The sequence below is a fragment of the Lissotriton vulgaris genome, chromosome 2_1 (assembly GCF_964263255.1).
Source record: "Lissotriton vulgaris chromosome 2_1, aLisVul1.2, whole genome shotgun sequence".
Classification (NCBI taxonomy): Eukaryota; Metazoa; Chordata; class Amphibia; order Caudata; family Salamandridae; genus Lissotriton; species Lissotriton vulgaris.
Window position 1 is genome coordinate 1,284,222,905 of NC_141687.1, and position 20,795 is coordinate 1,284,243,699.

General features: G+C 49.5%; 1 protein-coding gene across 3 annotated transcripts in view; it reads right to left on the reverse strand.

Annotated features, from left to right (window-relative positions):
- RNF214 (ring finger protein 214) overlaps positions 1-20,795 on the reverse strand; it is a 232,873-nt gene that overhangs the window by 150,983 nt on the left and 61,095 nt on the right. The window lies entirely within an intron of this gene.

Sequence of the window (20,795 nt, forward strand, 5' to 3'; positions counted from 1 at the left end):
GGTAGAAAGAGGCCCCAAGGAACAGCACCAACTCTTGGCAATAACTACAAGTTCCAATTCCAAAATGGGAGTGAGAGAAGCACACTCACAGTTGAGTTTAAAGGTACTGAAAACCCAAATGAAGCAAAGCTTAGAAGAGATGCTTTAACTGTAAGAAAAATTTAAACACGTCCTAAAGCTGTTAAATGATGGGCAATAGGAGAACGCCACCCCCAAAACACCATGCCCTCCCAAAAAATGAAGAAAAACCTACTTATTTTTGGTGGTACAAAAGGGGGTGGTAATGGACGGAGCATCTGAATCAATCAAACACTCACACCCAGTCAAAAGATCTTGGTTTAATCCATCACCGTTCTTTAGCCCACTCTGCCACCCCAGTTCAGACATGGCTATATGCAAATCAGTCTAACCCTGTGCCTCATGGGAACAGTCCAGCCCGAACTGCCAAGCCATGTCTTCCCTGGACAGGAAACAAGCTTCCGAGGACCGGTTTCTGGCATTCCAGCCGTCTTCAGCCCGGCTTGCTTGAATCCAGTGGCAAAGTGAGCAAGGGACTCACGTCTGAGCATACCCTGCCACACTTATGGCGGCCAAAAGCGGTACAAAAGGGGGTGGTAATGGACGGAGCATCTGAATCAATCAAACACTCACGCCCAGTCAAAAGATCTGGGCTTAATCCATCACCGTTCTTTAGCCCACTCTGCCACCCCAGTTCAGACTAGTCACTTGCTCACTTTGCCACTGGATTCAAGCAAGCCGGGCTGAAGAAGGCTGGAATGCCAGAAACCGGTCCTCGGAAGCTTGTTTCCGGTCCAGGGAAGACATGGCTTGGCAGTTCGGGCTGGATTGTTCCCATGAGGCACAGGGTCAGACTGATTTGCATATAGCCATGTCTGAACTGGGGTGGCAGAGTGGGCTAAAGAACGGTGATGGATTAAACCCAGATCTTTTGACTGGGTGTGAGTGTTTGATTGATTCAGATGCTCCGTCCATCACCACCCCCTTTTGTACCGCTACTTATTTCTGGTAACAATGTTATTGGTAGATCATCTTTCTACAGATTGCTCATCTTAAGAACATCCTTCAGGCACCACTAACTATTAGCACAAAAAAGACCCACAGTTATATACCATAGATAACCAATGATAAAGTATTCAGTAACATTTCAAAAGTAGGAAATAAAAGCAATAAGTCTAAAATAGCTCATTATAAAAAATCATTACAATGAAGATGATATCAATAACAAAATTGTCTTCCACATGAATAGAGAAATTAAAACATCAAGTAATGTCATATGTGAGATCATGAGCACTGCATTGCTGGGTCGTGAGTTGTAAAACACACCATACCAATTGTTAAAAGTGACGTTACAGTTCGGTGTTGAAACCAAGTACTAACATTTAAAATTAAAAATAAAATAACATTTAAATTCCTTTGTTATAGTTTAGTTATAGTTTAGTGAAGTAACTATAGCTAGTGTGCCCATAATGTGCTGCTTATGACCTTTCATTACATCACTCATGACATCTCAAATTACATCACTCATGACATCTCAAATTACATTACTGATGACATCCAGTCATTGTGACGGGTGTCTTATAGGGTTTGTGGACTTAAGGTAATCAACACACTACAAATGTGGTTAAGTTTCTATCAAGTGTTAATGGACAAACTGTGACCACATGCTGAACAGGTTTAATAACCTACATTTGGTGCACGTTACCCTTTTTAGGTCTCGCCTGAGACAGCGCATGCGCGGTCTCTTCGAGACATTTAGTAAGTGGCTTTTAAAAGTGCCACCAGAGGCTTTTGCTGGCCTACAGCTTGCGTTCACGAGCTCGTACACGTGCACAGCTGCCATCTGTGTTTTAATTGCTGTAAATCGGGCTCCTCTGCTTGCACTACCCCCCCTTTCCCCCCCTCCCTCCTGGTCAGCTTCATTTGTGTCTTCTAGCTGTGAATCATGCTCCTCTGCTCCCACTCCCCCCCCTCCCTTCTCCCCCTCCCTCTTCGTCAGTTTCATTTGTGTCTTCTATCACTGTGAATGCTCCTGCTTCCACCAGGCACAAACACCATCAGTCGTCAGTGTACGCTTTCACCAGGCACACACACAACCAGCCGTCAGTGCACGCTTCCACCAGGCACACACACTACCAGCCGTCAGTGCACGCTTCCACCAGGCACACACACCACCAGCCGTCAGTGCACGCTTCCACAAGGCACAAACACTACCAGCCGTCAGTGCACGCTTCCACCAGTCACATACACCACCAGCCGTCAGTGCACGCTTCCACCAGGCACACACACCACCAGCCGTCAGTGCACGCTTCCACCAGGCACACACACCACCAGCTGTCAGTGCACGCTTCCACCAGGCACACACACCACCAGCCGTCAGTGTACGCTTCCACCAGGCACACACACCACCAGCCGTCAGTGCACGCCTCCCCCGGCACACCCACCAACAGCCATCAGTGCACGCTTCCACCGGGCACACACACCACCAGCTGTCAGTGCATGCTTCCAAAAGGCACCCACGCCATCAGCCATCAGTGCACGCTTCCAAAAGGCACACACACCAGCAGCCATCAGTGCACGCTTCCACCAGGCACATACACCACCAGACGTCAGTGCACGCTTCCACCAGGCATACACACCACCAGCCGTCAGTGCACGCCTCCCCCGGCACACCCACCAACAGCCATCAGTGCACGCTTCCACCGGGCACACACACCACCAGCTGTCAGTGCATGCTTCCAAAAGGCACCCACGCCATCAGCCATCAGTGCACGCTTCCACAAGGCATACACACCACCAGCCATCAGTGCACGCTTTCAGGAGGCATACACACCACCAGCCGTCAGTGCACGCTTCCACCAGGCATACACACCACCAGCCATCAGTGCACGCTTCCACCAGCCACACACCACCAGCCGTCAGTGCATGCTTCCACCAGGCACACATACCACCAGCCGTCAGTGCACGCTTCCACCAGGCACACACACCACCAGTCGTCAGTGCACGCTTCCATCAGGCACACACACCACCAGCCGTCAAGGCACGCTTCCACCAGGCATACACACCACCAGCCCTCAGTGCACGCTTCCACCAAGCACACACCACCAGCCCTCAGTGCACGCTTTCACCAGGCATACACACCACCAGCCGTCACTGCACGCTTCCACCAGGCATACACACCACCAGGCGTCAGTGCACACTTCCACCAGCCACACACCGCCAGCCATCAGTGCATGCTTCCACCAGGCACACACACCACCAGCCGTCAGTGCACGCTTCCACCAAGCATACACACCACCAGCCGTTAGTGCACCCTTCCACCAGGCACACAACCACCAGCCGCAGTGCACGATTCCACCAGGCACACACACCACCAGCCGTCAGTGCACGATTCCACCAGGCACACACACCACCAGCTGTCAGTGCACGATTCCACCAGGCACACACACCACCAGCCGTCAGTGCACGCCTCCACCGGGCACACACACCACCAGCTGTCAGTGCACGCTTTCAGCAAGCACACACACCACCAGGCGTCAGTGCACGCTTTTACCGGGCACACACACCACCAGCCGTCAGTGCACGCTTCCACTGGGCACACATACACCACCAGCTGTCAGTGCACGCTTTCAGCAAGCACACACACCGCCAGGCGTCAGTGCACGCTTCCACCGGGCACACACACCACCAGTCGTCAGTGCACGCTTTCACCGAGCACACACACCACCAGCCTTCAGTGCACACTTTCACAAGGCACACACACACCACCAGCCGTCAGTGCAGCAGGCAGGCTCTTCTCAGAGTTTCTTGGTAAATATGTGTTCGATGCCTGGGAGGGAGTGGGTCGAGTTTCCTTAAACCATGCTGAGTATGCAGGTGCAGTGCAAGAACTCCTGTGTGAGTGAGTCATGCTGCCTGGGGTTCACTCACTCCACACTTGTAAATTGAAAATGTGTGTCTTCCTAAGAGAGGTATTAAAAATTTCCTGGTAAAATGAAGATAAAATTGACAAAAAAATACAAAATGTAAAATGGTTTGACTCGAAGGTTCATCACAGGGGCAAACCGTAATAGATTCTGATGAATACTGACCCAGGGGGAAGCATATCAACCAACAAAAAGATCCCAGCCTGAATCTAGACAACAAATACCTTTCATGCACATAGTTTCCATATGTTAGATACGGGGCAATGTAGGGAGGAACCTGTATACAGCAATAATCCCTGACCGTGGGTTTGGCTACTACAGGCAATTCCCTGGACAATTCTTTGCGTTGTCAGAAGCTCACCAAAACTTGCGGTCGATCCCCTTTAACAATTTGATCTGGATGCTCAAACAGGGAGGAATACCCAAGTTTCGTAAAGCAGATTTTAATGTATTGGAGCCAAGGGATACAAAGGCCTCAGGTGCAGTGTAGACAATCCCTAAAAATTGCCCGGTTAAAATATTCTTCTTGATTTGTCCATATGGAACACCAGGTGGCTAGAGGTGCCACATTTATAGTATCTTGGACCTACTCGATGCCCAACTCCAAATGGAGGGGAAAGTGCGGCAAAGAAGGAGCCACTGCTAAAACGACTGCAAAATCTGTTCTCCAACTGCATAGCATGTACGTCCCTACATCCCCAGATCCCCATACCATATGTTAAAATCGGAATAGAAATTTGCGCTTATAGATCTCTAAAATAGGGGCTATGGGCTTTTTATCTATGGTCGTTGCAAGTGAATAAGTGGTACCAACTGTGCGTGTAAATCTTGTTATTCTACTTTTTATGCAGGTATGCCACGTACAATCTTCATCAAAGTCCAGGCCTAAATACGGGAAGAAGCTAACCCTTTCCAGCTTTTTACCCTCTATATTCAGGCTACAGGACTTAGTGTTTTTGGGGCCACAAATCAGAATGAAAGTTTTCTTATAGTTTGGATCCAACCCCAAATCCTTCATAAAGTTCACATAGCTGGAAATGTGTTTTTTATACCGATCGCAGTCCTTGCCATAAGGACTGCGTCGTCCGCATAAAGAAGCGGTGGCACAGCCTTGTTCTCAACCTGCGGTACATCAGCCCCAACCGCAACTAATGTTTTCTCCAGGTCGTTTGTATAAAGGAGAAATAAGATAGGGGCGAGGACGCATCCTTGGCACACCCCTCGCTTAATACTAAACTGTTCTGAGCATTCACCAGCATTACCATACCTCATGGAGGCCGAAAGATCGTGGTGGAGGAGCCTCAGAAAGGAAAGCAGACCCGCATCGACACCCATATTTACTAAACTTTCCCACAACTTAGAGTGTGAAACATAGTTGAACGCGCTGGTTAAATCCATGAATGCTAAGTGAGTAAAGGTGCCTTTTGCATATTTGTATTTAGCCAGAACAAGGTGGAGATTAAGGCACTGTTCGATTGTGCCTAGACCTTTCCTAAACCCATTCTGGGTTGTAGCCTGTTGGACAGGCCACATGACGGGCCGCTCTCCCCCGGCTCGACCAGGCCCGAGCCAGTCACGCAAGCACCACACACCACCATTGCACGTCCTACGTCCCCTCAGGGACACCTGCCCTCGAGCATGATAACCTCGTGGGTCCGATCCACTGCCGACCCATGCGCCCAGCCGGGGCCGCCATCTTGGACACTTCGCCACGAGGCAGCCTGGCCCCCGATCGACCTCAACCCTGGGCCTAGCCCGGCCTCAGACATTCCGGCACCACCCTCCACCCAGGAGGTGAGCGAGCTACTTGGCCAGTCAATGGGAGGAAGAGGTGTCGATGGTTCTCCCCCGGCCAGTGCCGCTCGCCCATCGCCTCCCCGGGCGCTGGCTCCACCCCCCTGCTGGGTGTCTGGACTCCCTCATCCCGGACCTCCCGACCTCCAAGTGCGAGGGTCCGGACATCAAAGCACGCCAGCCCTATAACTGGGGCAGCTCCAGAGCAGGAAGGCAGTTGTATCTTGGAGTCGAGAGACGAAAGAAGAACTCATCCTGGACGGACTACTGGCGCTGCCGTAGCTCTGTCCTGTGCACCATCATCCTGCCTGTTGGCGCTGCCACAGCCGTCGTAACCTTCAGCCTTCATCGTCGTCCGGATCTGCTGGCGAGGCCGCGGACCGTTGTAACCGTCATCTGCATCGGGACCTGCTTGGCTTCTCCACGGCCCGTCGACCATCCTTCATCCATCTCGGGACCTGCTTGGCTCCTCCACGGCCCGATCAGCAAACCCGCCGAGCTCGAGGATTGAGAGCTATTGAACTCATTGGTAACTAAGACTGTCCCGCTACCCTTTTCCTCAACCAGAGATCAGAACCGAGGGGACCCCTGAGTCCAGACCTCCTTGTATCATATTGACGTAACCTAAGAATTGCATATAAAGTCTCGTTAACCTTCAATCTTGTGTGGTGTCCGTCTGTGGGGGGGAAGTTACTTATCTGTACAGTCGTTGGAGACGGCTCTCCCTGGAGACCTCTCCCCGTAACCTCGGCCGACCCTCCCGGTCCGTCTAACATTGGTGGCCAGCGGCGCGATCCGAATCACCGCATAACGTACAGAGAGTAGCTCACCCCACAACGAACAACAATGTCGACTAAAGAGAGCGGAGCAACTGAGAAGTTCCAAATGGAAAAACTAGAGGAATACAGCCATCGTGAACTAAAGCAGTTCTGCATCGAACTAGGTATCGCTACCACCGGACTAAGCACCAAGGACGATTTTAAGCATGCCCTAGAATCTTGGGCAGAAACCGGGGATGTCGAAACCCCTGAGCAAAGCACCGCGAAAAAGACCAACACGGCCCCTGAAGAGCAAAGAACGGGTCTCTCGCAAGACGAGATCCAAGAAAGAGAAAAAGCCCGACTACACGAACTCGAAATGGCCCGACTCAAGATGGACGTAGAACTCAAATTGGCCGAGCAAAAAATAAACTTAGAGCACCTTCGCCTCCGAGAAGAAAGAGAGGAGAAACAGAGGCAAAGGGAGCTCGAGGAAAAAAGACTAACGTACGAGCACGAGCGGAACCTAGCCGAGATCAACCTGCGCAAACAGAATAAAGAATTAGGGGTGCCCGACAGACCGTCCACCCCAGGGACCACGGACAAAAAAGTGCACATCCCCAAGGATGTGGTCCGAGAATATTTTCGAGAAGACGACATCCAGCAATGGTTTAAGGCATATGAAATCGCGATGACTGCGCACCGGATCGATAGAGCCGACTGGGGAGCCGGCCTATGGGGCAAATTCCTCAATGAGGGCCGCGATACTCTGTTACAGCTCCCAGACCACCAGATGACCTCCTACGACCATATGAAAGCGGCCCTCCTCACTCGCTATGGCCTCACGCCCGAGATGTACCGTCAGAGGTTCCGAGACTGCACACGCATTCCAGGTACAACTTGGGTGGACTATGTAACGTACTTTAGCCGAGCCTTCGAAGGCTGGATCAGAGGGAACAACGTCACGACCTACGAGCAGTTGTTCAATCTGATGGTATGGGAGCATCTGTCCAACAATTGCTTCATTGAACTACGCCAACACCTCCTCGACAGCAAGCTAACCGATCCCCGGCAGCTCGCAGCTGAAGCTGACCGGTGGGAGATCACCCGAGTGGGCCGGAATGGGTCCTACGAGCAGAACAGGAACAACAATGGTCACTACCGACCCAGAGGAGGAGGAGGGGGCCAAGGACGAGGAAGAGACAATACTCCGGCCGCCCCCGCTACCAGCACCACCCCCCCGGCCAACCGGGGCAGCACCCCGGCGCGACCGGGATACAGAGCCAATGTTACATGTCACCGATGCCAACGAGTCGGCCACTATGCAAACGACCCAAGCTGCCCGCAGTATCAGAGTCCAAGACCCCGCCAGGTGGCCGCCGCGGCACTAGGGGAAGAACAGATCTCCGAGGAACAAGAAACAGGCGAGCAAGAGTATCAAGAGTGGGAGCCAGCCGCCATGACTCTCGCGTGCTTAGGGGGAAGAGACATGGTCCCGCGGGTCCCCCTACCCGCTAACACCCAGAAGTACAGCCAATGGGTGAGCATCAATGGACAGCGGGCCGAAGCCCTTCGAGACACCGGGGCTAGTGTGACAGCCGTCCGCTGCCACCTGGTGACCCCAGAACAATATCTACCGAACATTCTCTGCCCTGTGCGATCAGCCGACAACTCGGAGAGTCTGTGTCGGATGGCCTGCGTCCCCTTTGAGTGGGGAGGGGTCTCCGGCATGTTGAAAGTAACGGTCCGAGACGACGCCCCCGTGGACTGCCTCCTCGGAAATGACCTGGAAAGCTCCCCGTGGGCAGCCGTGGAGCGAAAAGAACACTTGGGGATGTTGGGCGTCCCAGACTGGGCGTGTGTCACCACCCGGTCCATGGCCGCCCGTGCCAACCATCACCCGGAAGAACCAGAATGGCCGGCGCCTCCGCCTCCGGTCGCCCCCGCCGAGACCCCCGACCAGGACATCCCCCTCGAACCTGCTCAACCTTCCGACCTTGCTAATCTTGACCAGTGGGCTCAAGAAGGGGGACCCACACAAGAACAATTTCGTCAGGAGCAGAAGACCTGTCCCTCCCTTGAGGGACTCCGACAACAAGCGCTCGCCCAAAGCGCAGGGGATACCTCCGGAACTCATTGGGTCTACTGGGACAATGACCTATTGTACAGCGAGCAACGAATCGCCGAGCTGGGGGCCAACCGAGTACTAGTGGTGCCCCTCCGCTTCAGAGACTTCCTGCTAAATCTGGCCCACGATGTCCCCCTGGCAGGGCACCTGGGACAAGATAAAACCTACAGCCGCCTAGTGACCCACTTCTTCTGGCCAAAAATGAGAAACGATGTGCACCAGCATTGCCGATCTTGCCCCACGTGCCAAGCTAGTGGGAAGAGCGGCCGCAAGTTAAAGGCCCCCCTGCAACCCTTTCCCGTAGTCACGACCCCATTTGAGAGGGTCGGAATAGACATTGTGGGACCCCTAGACCCGCGTACAAGACAAGGCCATCGTTTCATCCTAGTACTAGTGGACCACGCCACCCGCTACCCTGAGGCTATTCCTCTCCGGACCGTGACAGCCCCAGTGGTCGGCAGGGCCCTGATGGGGATCTTCTCCCGTGTGGGGTTCCCCCGAGAAGTCGTCAGTGACAGAGGCACGAACTTTATTTCCAAATATATGAAGTCCCTCTGGCAACAGTGTGGGGTCACCTACCGCTTCACGACCCCCTATCACCCCCAAGGAAACGGACTTGTTGAGCGGTTCAATCGCACACTAAAAGGGATGATCGGGGGATTGGAAGAACCCCTCCGTCGCCAGTGGGACGTGCTGCTGCCGTGCCTCCTCTTCGCCTACCGGGAGGTCCCACAGAAGTCCCTAGGCTTCAGCCCATTCGAGCTGCTCTATGGGCACCCAGTACGGGGACCACTCAGCCTGATCAAAGAAGGCTGGGAGATGCCTCCGGCCAAGAGTCCTCCAGATGTCTTCCGGTACCTCCTCACCCTCCGCAACCAGTCTCAGCGGTTCAGAGACCTAGCAAAAGCCAACCTAGAGGCCAGTCAAGAGGACATGAAGAAATGGTATGACCAGAACGCCTCATCTATTGAATTCGAGCCGGGGCAACAGGTCTGGGTAATGTCCCCCACAGAACCGTGCGCTCTCCAAGACAAATGGACGGGACCCTTCAAGGTAATCGAGCGCAAGGGTCCTGCCACCTATCTGATCGATATGGAGTCCGCCCGGAATCCGCTCCGAGTCCTCCACACCAACAGACTGAAACCCCACTTTGCACGAACAGAACTCAGCCTCTTGATGGCCACAGACAACGGGGTTGAGGACGACTCCGAGCCTCTCCCTGACCTCTTGCGGACCCAGGAGCAAGACGGCTCCGTGGATGGGGTCCGACTCTCGGAGACCCTCACCCAGGAACAACGCCAAGAGTGCCAAGCCCTCCTATCACGATTTGCCAGCCTGTTCTCCCTCACCCCAGGTGTCACTTCCTGGTGTGTGCACGATGTGGACACCGGAGACAGCCCTCCTATCCGCCACCGGGCCTACCGCGTACCTGATCGGGTACGGGCCTGCATCCAGGCGGAAGTAGCCAAGATGCTCACGCTCGGGGTCATCGAGCCCTCCGACAGTCCATGGGCCAGCCCGGTCGTACTGGTCCCCAAAGCAGCCGCCCCCGGAACCACACCCGAACTCCGGTTCTGTGTCGACTACCGGGGCCTGAATGAAGTCACCAGAACGGACGCACACCCCATCCCCCGGGCAGATGAACTGGTCGACCGAATGGGCGCTGCCCGCTACCTCAGCATCTTCGACCTAACGGCGGGCTATTGGCAGATCGGCCTCACACCCCGAGCACAAGAACGTTCTGCCTTCTCCACCCCCGATGGCCACTATCATTTCACGGTCATGCCCTTCGGCATGAAAAATGCCCCAGCGACTTTCCAACGGCTCGTCAATCAGGTCCTGGCGGGGCTCGAAGAGTTCAGCGCCGCCTACCTGGACGACATCGCTGTGTACAGCCACCATTGGACCGAGCACCTCCACCACCTCCAAGCAGTGTTGCAAGCCCTTCAGCGAGCTGGCCTCACGATCAAGGCCAGCAAATGTCAAATTGGACAAGGGTCGGTGACCTACCTCGGACACCAGGTGGGAAGCGGTCTAGTGGCCCCTCTACAACTGAAAATTGCCGCCATCCAGAACTGGCAACCCCCTATCACTCAAACTGAAATACGAGCCTTCCTGGGCCTCACGGGCTACTACCGAAGGTTCGTGAAAGACTATGGTACCATCGTGGGGCCTCTCACCGAACTCACGTCAAAAAATCAGCCCAAGAAGGTGAACTGGACCCCAGAGTGTCAAGCGGCATTCGAACAGCTAAAGGCCGCCATGTGTTCCGCTCCTGTGCTCCAGGCCCCAGACTACAGCCGAGAGTTCGTCGTCCAGACGGACGCCTCCGACCAGGGCATTGGGGCGGTCCTGTCCCAGGTGAACACCGAAGGCCTTGATCAACCGGTGGCCTTCATCAGCCGGAGACTCCTGCCACGGGAACAACGCTGGAGCACCATAGAGAGGGAAGCCTTCGCTGTGGTATGGGCCCTCAAGAAGCTCCGACCCGACCTTTTTGGCACCCACTTTCGGGTGCAGACTGACCACCGACCCCTGCAGTGGTTGATGCATATGCGGGGGGAAAACCCAAAGCTGCTACGCTGGTCCATCTCCTTGCAAGGTATGGACTTTACCGTTGAACACCGGCCTGGGTCCGACCACGCCAACGCGGATGGCCTGTCCCGGTTTTTCCGCCTCGACGAAGAGAGTCCCCAAGAGGATGGGTAACTCTCCCCGCCTTCAGCTGGGGGGGACGCATGTTGGACAGGCCACATGACGGGCCGCTCTCCCCCGGCTCGACCAGGCCCGAGCCAGTCACGCAAGCACCACACACCACCATTGCACGTCCTACGTCCCCTCAGGGACACCTGCCCTCGAGCATGATAACCTCGTGGGTCCGATCCACTGCCGACCCATGCGCCCAGCCGGGGCCGCCATCTTGGACACTTCGCCACGAGGCAGCCTGGCCCCCGATCGACCTCAACCCTGGGCCTAGCCCGGCCTCAGACATTCCGGCACCACCCTCCACCCAGGAGGTGAGCGAGCTACTTGGCCAGTCAATGGGAGGAAGAGGTGTCGATGGTTCTCCCCCGGCCAGTGCCGCTCGCCCATCGCCTCCCCGGGCGCTGGCTCCACCCCCCTGCTGGGTGTCTGGACTCCCTCATCCCGGACCTCCCGACCTCCAAGTGCGAGGGTCCGGACATCAAAGCACGCCAGCCCTATAACTGGGGCAGCTCCAGAGCAGGAAGGCAGTTGTATCTTGGAGTCGAGAGACGAAAGAAGAACTCATCCTGGACGGACTACTGGCGCTGCCGTAGCTCTGTCCTGTGCACCATCATCCTGCCTGTTGGCGCTGCCACAGCCGTCGTAACCTTCAGCCTTCATCGTCGTCCGGATCTGCTGGCGAGGCCGCGGACCGTTGTAACCGTCATCTGCATCGGGACCTGCTTGGCTTCTCCACGGCCCGTCGACCATCCTTCATCCATCTCGGGACCTGCTTGGCTCCTCCACGGCCCGATCAGCAAACCCGCCGAGCTCGAGGATTGAGAGCTATTGAACTCATTGGTAACTAAGACTGTCCCGCTACCCTTTTCCTCAACCAGAGATCAGAACCGAGGGGACCCCTGAGTCCAGACCTCCTTGTATCATATTGACGTAACCTAAGAATTGCATATAAAGTCTCGTTAACCTTCAATCTTGTGTGGTGTCCGTCTGTGGGGGGGAAGTTACTTATCTGTACAGTCGTTGGAGACGGCTCTCCCTGGAGACCTCTCCCCGTAACCTCGGCCGACCCTCCCGGTCCGTCTAACATAGCCAAAATATGGTTTGCATTAATCCTGTACAGGAGGCGGTCTAGTACAACTCTCCCAATACCTTTAACTGAACAGGATAAAAGAGATATTGGACCATAGCATTTAGGATCATGCACATCACCCTTTTTAAAAACAGGCACTATAACAGAAGTACGCCAGGAATTTGGGACTCCCTCACTGTAAACTGAATTAAAAACAGCAGTAAGTACCGGGGACCAGAATGCTGGGTCTTCCTTAAATAAATGCAGAGGAATTCCATCTGGGCCCGGTGCCTTCTTACCTTTACTGTTAGCAATTGCTTTCCGGACTTCCCCTACATTAAAAACAAGGTTTTGACGAGTTAGATTCAGCTGTAGTGGGGCATTCTCTGCAGCAAAGTCAGCTGAATAAAGACCAGCATAGAAGGTCACCCAAGTCTCAGGGGGGATATGGACAGTTACTTTGTCTGCTGGTAGGGTGGGAGATCAAACAGACTGTACAGCCTTCCAGAAGGCCTGAGGGTCTCGTGAAAGGCAAGAGCTCACCACTAGATCCCACTTTTCTTCCTTCAATGATGCCTCTCTTTTCTTAATGGCAAGCTTATACAGCTTCCAACTTTCCCTAATCACAATCGGCCTTCGAGGGTATTGTTTTAAAGCCCTGTGTATGGTATTTTTAGCCTCTCTACAAGCTATGTCGAACCAGGAATGAGCCTGATTACAGGACTGGGTTAAGAAAGTAGATATTTGACTGTCTAACAAGGTTGCAAAACCTTGTAAGATGAGAGTTGGCCACGTAGTATACAATTACAGCTAGACACCAGGGCAGAGCTAAACGAAATTACCTGCGACGTAATACTATTCATGTTCCCTGAACTCCAGACAACCCTGCGCCCAGCATCTTTAGTGGATAATGGCTGAATGGTTAAAGGCATGGACTTCAGTCCCCTAAAAGGTAACACTAACTGAGCTGCAACAGGATAGTGGTCACTATAAGGTTCCATAAAGGACGTCACTATCCTTGATAAGGGGAAACATGCCCCAAGAGACAAATACGTAATCAATAGAACTTCTTATACCTTGTCCAGTAAAGGTGGGAATGTAGTGGTCAGTAAAATTGGGCGCCATATTAACCATACCTCTTTCTATCAGGTGGCTGAATAGAACCCGTCCCCTGGCATCCATTACATTTTGGTCCAGCTCAGAAGCGGCTGGATCAAAGGTGGACTGGGAAAGCGGTAACGGAAGCCCCAATTTCGCATTAAAATCCCACGCCACCAACAACTTAAAAGGACAATTCACTCGAGCCACTCACTCCACAGTCTTGTCAATCAGCATAAACAGCCCTTGAAAACTGCCTTTGGATGTAAAGTTATTATTATAAAAATTTACCAGGTACAGCTTCAAAGTATCTTTCCAGACAAAACAAAAAACCTGCACCTCCCACTGCTCCTGGAATAGCTGAACAATCATGCCAGCAATTTCCACTTTAAACCAGGCCGACATGCCCCCCCCTTAGCTCTGCCGGATGTAGAAGGAGCAGTGGGCAAGTTAAAACCCATAAATCTATCAAAAACAATATCCTTACTCTCCCACGTTTCTTGCATGAAAACCATATCAGTTCGTAATAAAAGACGGCCATCCCTCCAATACAATCTTTGAGGCTATACCTGCTATATTCCAATTTAGAATTTTTAAACAAGCATTATCTATATGGCCTTTAACATTGATTGCACTCACACTTACCCCCGACGGGGGGAGGAAACCGCAAGGAGCCGGAGGGCAAATGAGAAACAGAGGTTAAAATTGCGGAATCCTCCAGGCTAGTCCCAGTACAAGGTCCTACCCCACGATAGTCAAGCGGTAAGATGTTGTTCCTCCGTACCCTAGGTCTAATATCTACACATTTTAAATATCCTTGTTACAAAGAACTTGCCTGTAGTACGGCCTCGTAACTAATTAATATGGGCACATACCCAGACATCCCATGATGGATGAATCTATTCTCAACAGAAGAGTTGGCTTTGGTCACAGATTGTTGCAAAAGGATTTGGTTTAAGGCACAAACTACATTAAAATATGCCTCTGCAACCCACAACAGGTACACTCAGCCTTTACATTATTTAACATGGTGAACTATCTACCACCACCCCAAACTTTAGAGTTTTTGTAAATGGTGAACCATATATCTTTCAACATAGGCAACTACAATTGCCTCCAGGGCTTATGCTAATTTCTTTCTATGCACCCACACATGTACTCACAGTAACGATATGCTGTATATGATCATTGAGACTTTACCAACACTTTTTTTATGATGCAAGGGCTTATGGGGTAATCTGCACAACAGTATCAAGGATGATGTCATTTGAGATGCAATTTAACATGCCATGAGTGATGTAATATGTGAGATCATAAGCAGTGCATGGCAGGAGTTCAAGTTATAGTTATTTAACTGAACTATAACTTGAGAATTTAATGGGGTTTTAGGTTTTTAAACGTTAGCTCATTTCAACACTCAACTATAACATCAATTTAACCTTTGGGTTTGTCAGTCAATATATGTGCAGTCCAAAATTTGCTCTTTACTACCACTGCTGAGTGTTGGGAGCGGCCAAGGCTTGCAAGAGGCATGTTGTCTTATAGCAGTAACTCAATGATGCACTGTTCTATCGAGAATAGTGTCTCCCCAGGGCACTCGAAATTAAATGTTCAGTAGTTTGTTCAATAAAGTTCAGAAAAAGTTCAATTCACAAGTCATTTTATTTCAAAGTTTTTCTTTGCAAATTTCATGATTCATCTCATGGTATTCAATTGTTCAAATCATTGGCCCAATGCATTTCGGGCATTGCCCTTCATCGGGGGCCCTGTGCAATTCTGTAATTGACAAATAAAGTACAGTTTCAACAAATGATATCTCTACATTGATTCATGTAGGAGCAAGCTTAATCAAACAAACCGTCATACTTGTTTACTATGCATGCAGGGGAGGAAGGAAATGGGTGTCGCTGGTAAAGGGACACTAAGTTGTGAAGAGGTGAGTACTCTGTATGCAATGATGGTCGTGAATACTGGTGCATAGGGGGTGCCTAGGGAATGTGCATAACGGTGTATGAGTGCCCAAAAAAAGTTCATAAAGTCTAACCTGGTCTGCCGGGTTGTAATGCCTCCCAGGCGTCAGGTAAATCTGTTACCGAAAAACGAAAAAGAAAGGTGCAGACGTGTGCTGTTATCTTTCTGTGCGCTAAACCTGAATCAAAAACAAAAGTCGGGAAACGGTGCTCGTTTCCATTTCGTAAGTAAGCTTACCGAGTAAAGGGTTCTCGTTGAATCCTGCAAGGGATTCCGGTGATACGCGTTCAATGCTTCTTCCGCGTTCGGTTTGAAAGCGGGCGGAGAGTTACTTTATTATCAGCGTGAAGCTGATTGGCCGGATGTGTGCTTTGTGCCGATGGTTGCGATTGGCTACTCGAGGGTCACGTGATGTAAACAACCCGTGCCGGTGTACGAGTCGCATGTGTATTCAAAGGAATCTGAGTGTGATGGTTGGTGATCGTTCACAGGGGTACAATACTTGGTAGGAAGAAAACAGGGTTTAAACATAAAACATAACTACATGAAAAAAGAGGTAGGCAAGGTATAAATGCATACTGTTTCGATACTGATAGGTATCATGAGACTCATGTCTATAAAATTTCACCCCTTATTTTGAGAGTTCATTTTAACAGTTTATGATGAGACGATTCTCTATAAATAGCAACTGAATTCCAAACGTTCATTAAGACCTCTTGGGGCTGTGGATGACAGTCTATTGATCCAATATAGTTCACGTCTTAACAAGTGTTGGTCATTGTCTCTTCCTGGAAGTAATGGTGCTGTTTCTAAAATACAGAACTTCAGTTGACTAGGATTGTGGTAATGTTCATTGAAATGTACTGCCACAGTAGATTTACTTGATTTGAGGCGAATGTTGCTGCGATGCTCTGTTAGTCTGATTTTTATTTTTCTGGATGTCTTGCCCACGTATGGGAGTCCACATGGACATTTGAGCATGTACACAAGGTTGGCACTGTCACAGGTGCCGTTGACTTTCAATTTGATTTTACTTCCGCTGGAAGGATGGTTAATTTCATTCCCTCTGATGATGGAATTACAATTTCCACAATTGTGACAGGGCAGTGTGCCTTTGTATGTAGTAGGAGTTTGCATATTTTTGGGTTTCAATAATTCTTTGAGGTTTCTCGTCCGTTCATATGCGAATCTTGGATTTGAAGAAAAAATTCCCTTAAAATCATCTTCCAAGGCCAATAGCGGCCAGTGTTTTAGTATGATTTTTTTAATGTTGTAACTCCTGGTGGAGTATTTTGAAATGAACACGGATCTCCGTTCCTCCCTTGGAATAGATGGTGACAAGAGTTGTTGTCTGTTCATATGTTTAATTCTTTCCACAGCTGGTTCCAGTATGGTTGCAGGGTATCCCCGGTCACTGAATTTCTTCATCATACTTTCTTTTTGTTCTTCATACAATTGTGATGAGGATGTAATACGTTTTACTCTTAGGAGTTGAGAGTATGGAAGATGCTTTTTTAGTGAAGGTTGGTGAAAACTTTGGAAATGCAACAAGTTGTTCCTGTCTGTCGATTTCTGAAATACTGTAGTGTGTAGTTTGTCTTGTTCTTTGATTATTAGTACGTCCAGAAATGATAGTTGTTGTTGGTTGATGTTGTGGGTGAATTGAATCCGATCATTGACGTTATTGAGATTTTGAATTGCTGAAATTAATTCGGTGGTTGATCCTTTCCACAGTAGGAAGATGTCGTCTATGTATCTTTTGTACAAAATGAGATTCTCTTTCCATGAAGGGTTATTAAGGATGTGCTCTGTTTCATAAAAGTGCATGAAAATATTTGCATATGCCGGGGCGGCACAATTTCCCATAGAGGTCCCGTTACATTGTCCAAAAAACTCATTATTGTACTGAAAATAACTGTGGAATAATGTGAAATGCATTAACTCTTTGAACAATTGAATACCATGAGATGAATCATGAAATTTGCAAAGAAAAACTTTGAAATAAAATGACTTGTGAATTGAACTTTTTCTGAACTTTATTGAACAAACTACTGAACATTTAATTTCGAGTGCCCTGGGGAGACACTATTCTCGATAGAACAGTGCATCATTGAGTTGTACCTAACCCAAGTACAGTGGGTTCAACCTCAGAGGCACCACCCACCTTAATGAACTTATCAATATATCAAACCAAGGAGTGCGCATCCCAACCTCCAATTGGATTTCAAGTCTTATAGCAGTAAGCATACTACAATCTGTGCAAGTGCATGTATGGTTTGTGCCATGCCATTTTGTTTTTCAAATATATTTATCTTTTAAAATGAAGTACAGCCTGGAGCAAGAGGTTACATTTCTGGACTAAAATAAATCAAGTAGAAGTCTTCTGACTATTAGGAGTGTTGCTTTCAGGTGAAGTAATGGTAACATGCAATTTGTGAAGCAGTGCCAAGTGTCTTTCCCCAATCAATTTTGCAGTACCACAGTAATGAACTAGAATTTGAAGTGCGCACTGTAGTAAGAAATGTCTGAAAGCATTTTTATTAGAACATATGCTTCAGAAAACATGTTTGTTTTGGCCAAATTTATTTTCATACACATGGCGTAAATATTTATACACATGAACATAAATCTGAACACAAACACCTGAAATTCACCACTTGCACAATAACTCGTACTTGAAATTATTTATTCTTAGTAGACAGCCTTTTTTTCAACATTCTATTGGCTAAGGGCGTACTGAACATGGCGGGAGTGTGAGTTTTGGTGCATATTACAATCTGTGCATCTGCATGTATGGTTTGTGCCATGCCATTTTGCTTTTCAAATATATTTCTTTTTGAAAATGCAGTAAAGCCTGGATGCAAGATGTTACATTTCTGGACTAAAATAAATCATGCAGAAGTCTTCTGACTATTAGGAGAGTTGCTTTCAGGTGAAGTAATGGTAACATGCAATTAGTGAAGCAGTGCCCAGTGTCTTTCCCCAATCAATTTTGCAGCACCACAGTAATAAACTAGAATTTGAAGTGTGCACTGTAGTAAGAAATGTGTGAAAGTATTTTTATTAGTACATTTGCTTCAGAAAACATGTTTGTTTTGGCCAACTTTATTTTCATAAACATGGCCTAAATATTCATACACGTGAACATAAATTTGAACACAAACACCTGAAATTCACCACTTGCACCATAACTCATGTCCTTGAAATGATTTATTCTTAGTAGACAGCCTTTTTGTAACATTCTATTGGCTAAGGGTGTACTGAGCATGTCGGGAGTGTGAGTTTTGGTGTGCGCTGCACACAGTAACTGGCAAATATCATAGCTTTTCATTTTTTTGCGTTTGTTAAACCAAACTGACCGTTCACTGTGTTTTTTATGTAAATTTTCAGGTTTGTCTTTTTTATAATGTACCACAATCATCTGCCATGGGCCTTTTCTGTACTGTGCACTCCTTCGGCCGGTACTGAATCAACTTAGGTTGTACACAAAAAAAGGGTGGTAGCAGGGCCTGTTGGCTCTGCATTGGGTTTAATTTGCTGGCTGCCAAATTTCAAAAACGAGTCGTCAAATAGAGTTCATTCACTAATACATTTGGCACTACCTTGACAACCCATTTCCCTATAGACTGTCATGCAACTCCAAAAACACAAGAGTAGGCTAAACATTGCAAGTCTCAGCCAAATGTCATGCAGATCTATCAAATTGTACCAAGTTATTAGTAAATCAAAAATGTTTTGACCCACTCTTGCACTACCAACACTGCCTGGATTGGATATACACAAAACCTGATTTACCTGTAATGGGTGTTGCTTGCTAACTGCTTGTCAGATTTCAGTACAAAATTATGGTGGTAGTGTTTCTCAAGAATGAGATTTGACAGATTTATCAACCTGATTTACTTGTACTGAGTGTTGCTTGCTAACTGCTTGCCACATTTGACAGACTGATTAAACAGCCCTACAAAGTTATAAGCAAATGAAAATGTTACTGACACACTCCCCTTTTAACTATGCCATATTCACCCCTCCTCCCCCATTCATGGATCTGAAAAAATTGACACACAAATAGATAAACTAATCTTTCCTAGCTTCTGCTACGGTTTGTGCAAATTCATCACACAGTGCCAAGCCTATTAGCAAATTAACACTTTTTTACCGCCCAGCTTTTTTCAAGTAGGTCTGCCTTTTTACGGACATGAACAAACTCAAAAATATGACCAGCAATCTGAATGTGCTGAGTCTCACAAATTTCAAATATGATTCAAATGGTTATAATCACATTAACAAATGGCTTTTCAACTGACAAGAAATACAAATGTGTTAACCCTTTAAATCCCGCCTGACACCTTTTTAGGTCGAGCGTAGCGAAGGACCTATTGTCGGCGTGTTCGGAGGAATGTGAGACAGCGTTCGGGCTCGCGCCTCTGCTGTCTCAGATTCCTCCTCGGGGGCGCGCACGGCGCGACGTGCACATCCCCTGCCTGCCATTCACTTGCTCTCGCAATCACACACAGGCAAAGTCACGCATGGGCACACACATTCCCACGCGCACACACTCACCCCCCCGCCCCTGCCCCCGCCTCCCCGCACCCACCCCCACACGCAGGGCTTACAATCACACACAAACGCGCACACACACACACCCTCCCAACCCCACTCACCGGGCACATGCAGGGCTTCCATCACTGGGGGGGAGGGGGGGGGGGGGGTGGGCGGGCACCGTCAATGTGCCCCGACGCCCCCCCTCACCGGGTCTGTTATACTCCTCTCGTCCAGTTCCTCCCTGTGTCCAGACTCGGCAGTCCGCTCCGTTGTTTCTCCACCCCTTCCTTCCTTCGTGCGTGTCACGCCTCTCCTTTCTGCCGGCCGGAAATCCGATTTGCGTGTCAGGCCTCATTCTTCAGTGTGCCGAGTCTTGAGATCTTGTTTTGAATCTGTAACGCTTACTGTCCAATGGGAGTGTACAATGTCATTTACTGCACAAAGTAAAGTAGTGAAGGGGCCATGCTGCAGTCCGGCAATCGGTCTGAAACGTCCCATGTTACAAACACGCTGCATTACGCGTAAATGAGGAGATTTTCACCCGATATTTCGGCCTCTCACCTTGCACATCTAAGGTAACGCCAGGGAAGACATGGTTCTGTCGAGCCTTCAGTATACAAACATGCAGAAAAAACACATTCTATGTCAAGGCACAGACGATCTCTATGCAGGGATACTGTGCCAAACGTCTATTTTCTATGCCAGCACCTGATGAAAGTACAACATACTGGCCCAAAATGTGGAATGCCATGAATGCGAGCCCAAGGCTACTTCGTCAGGGTGAC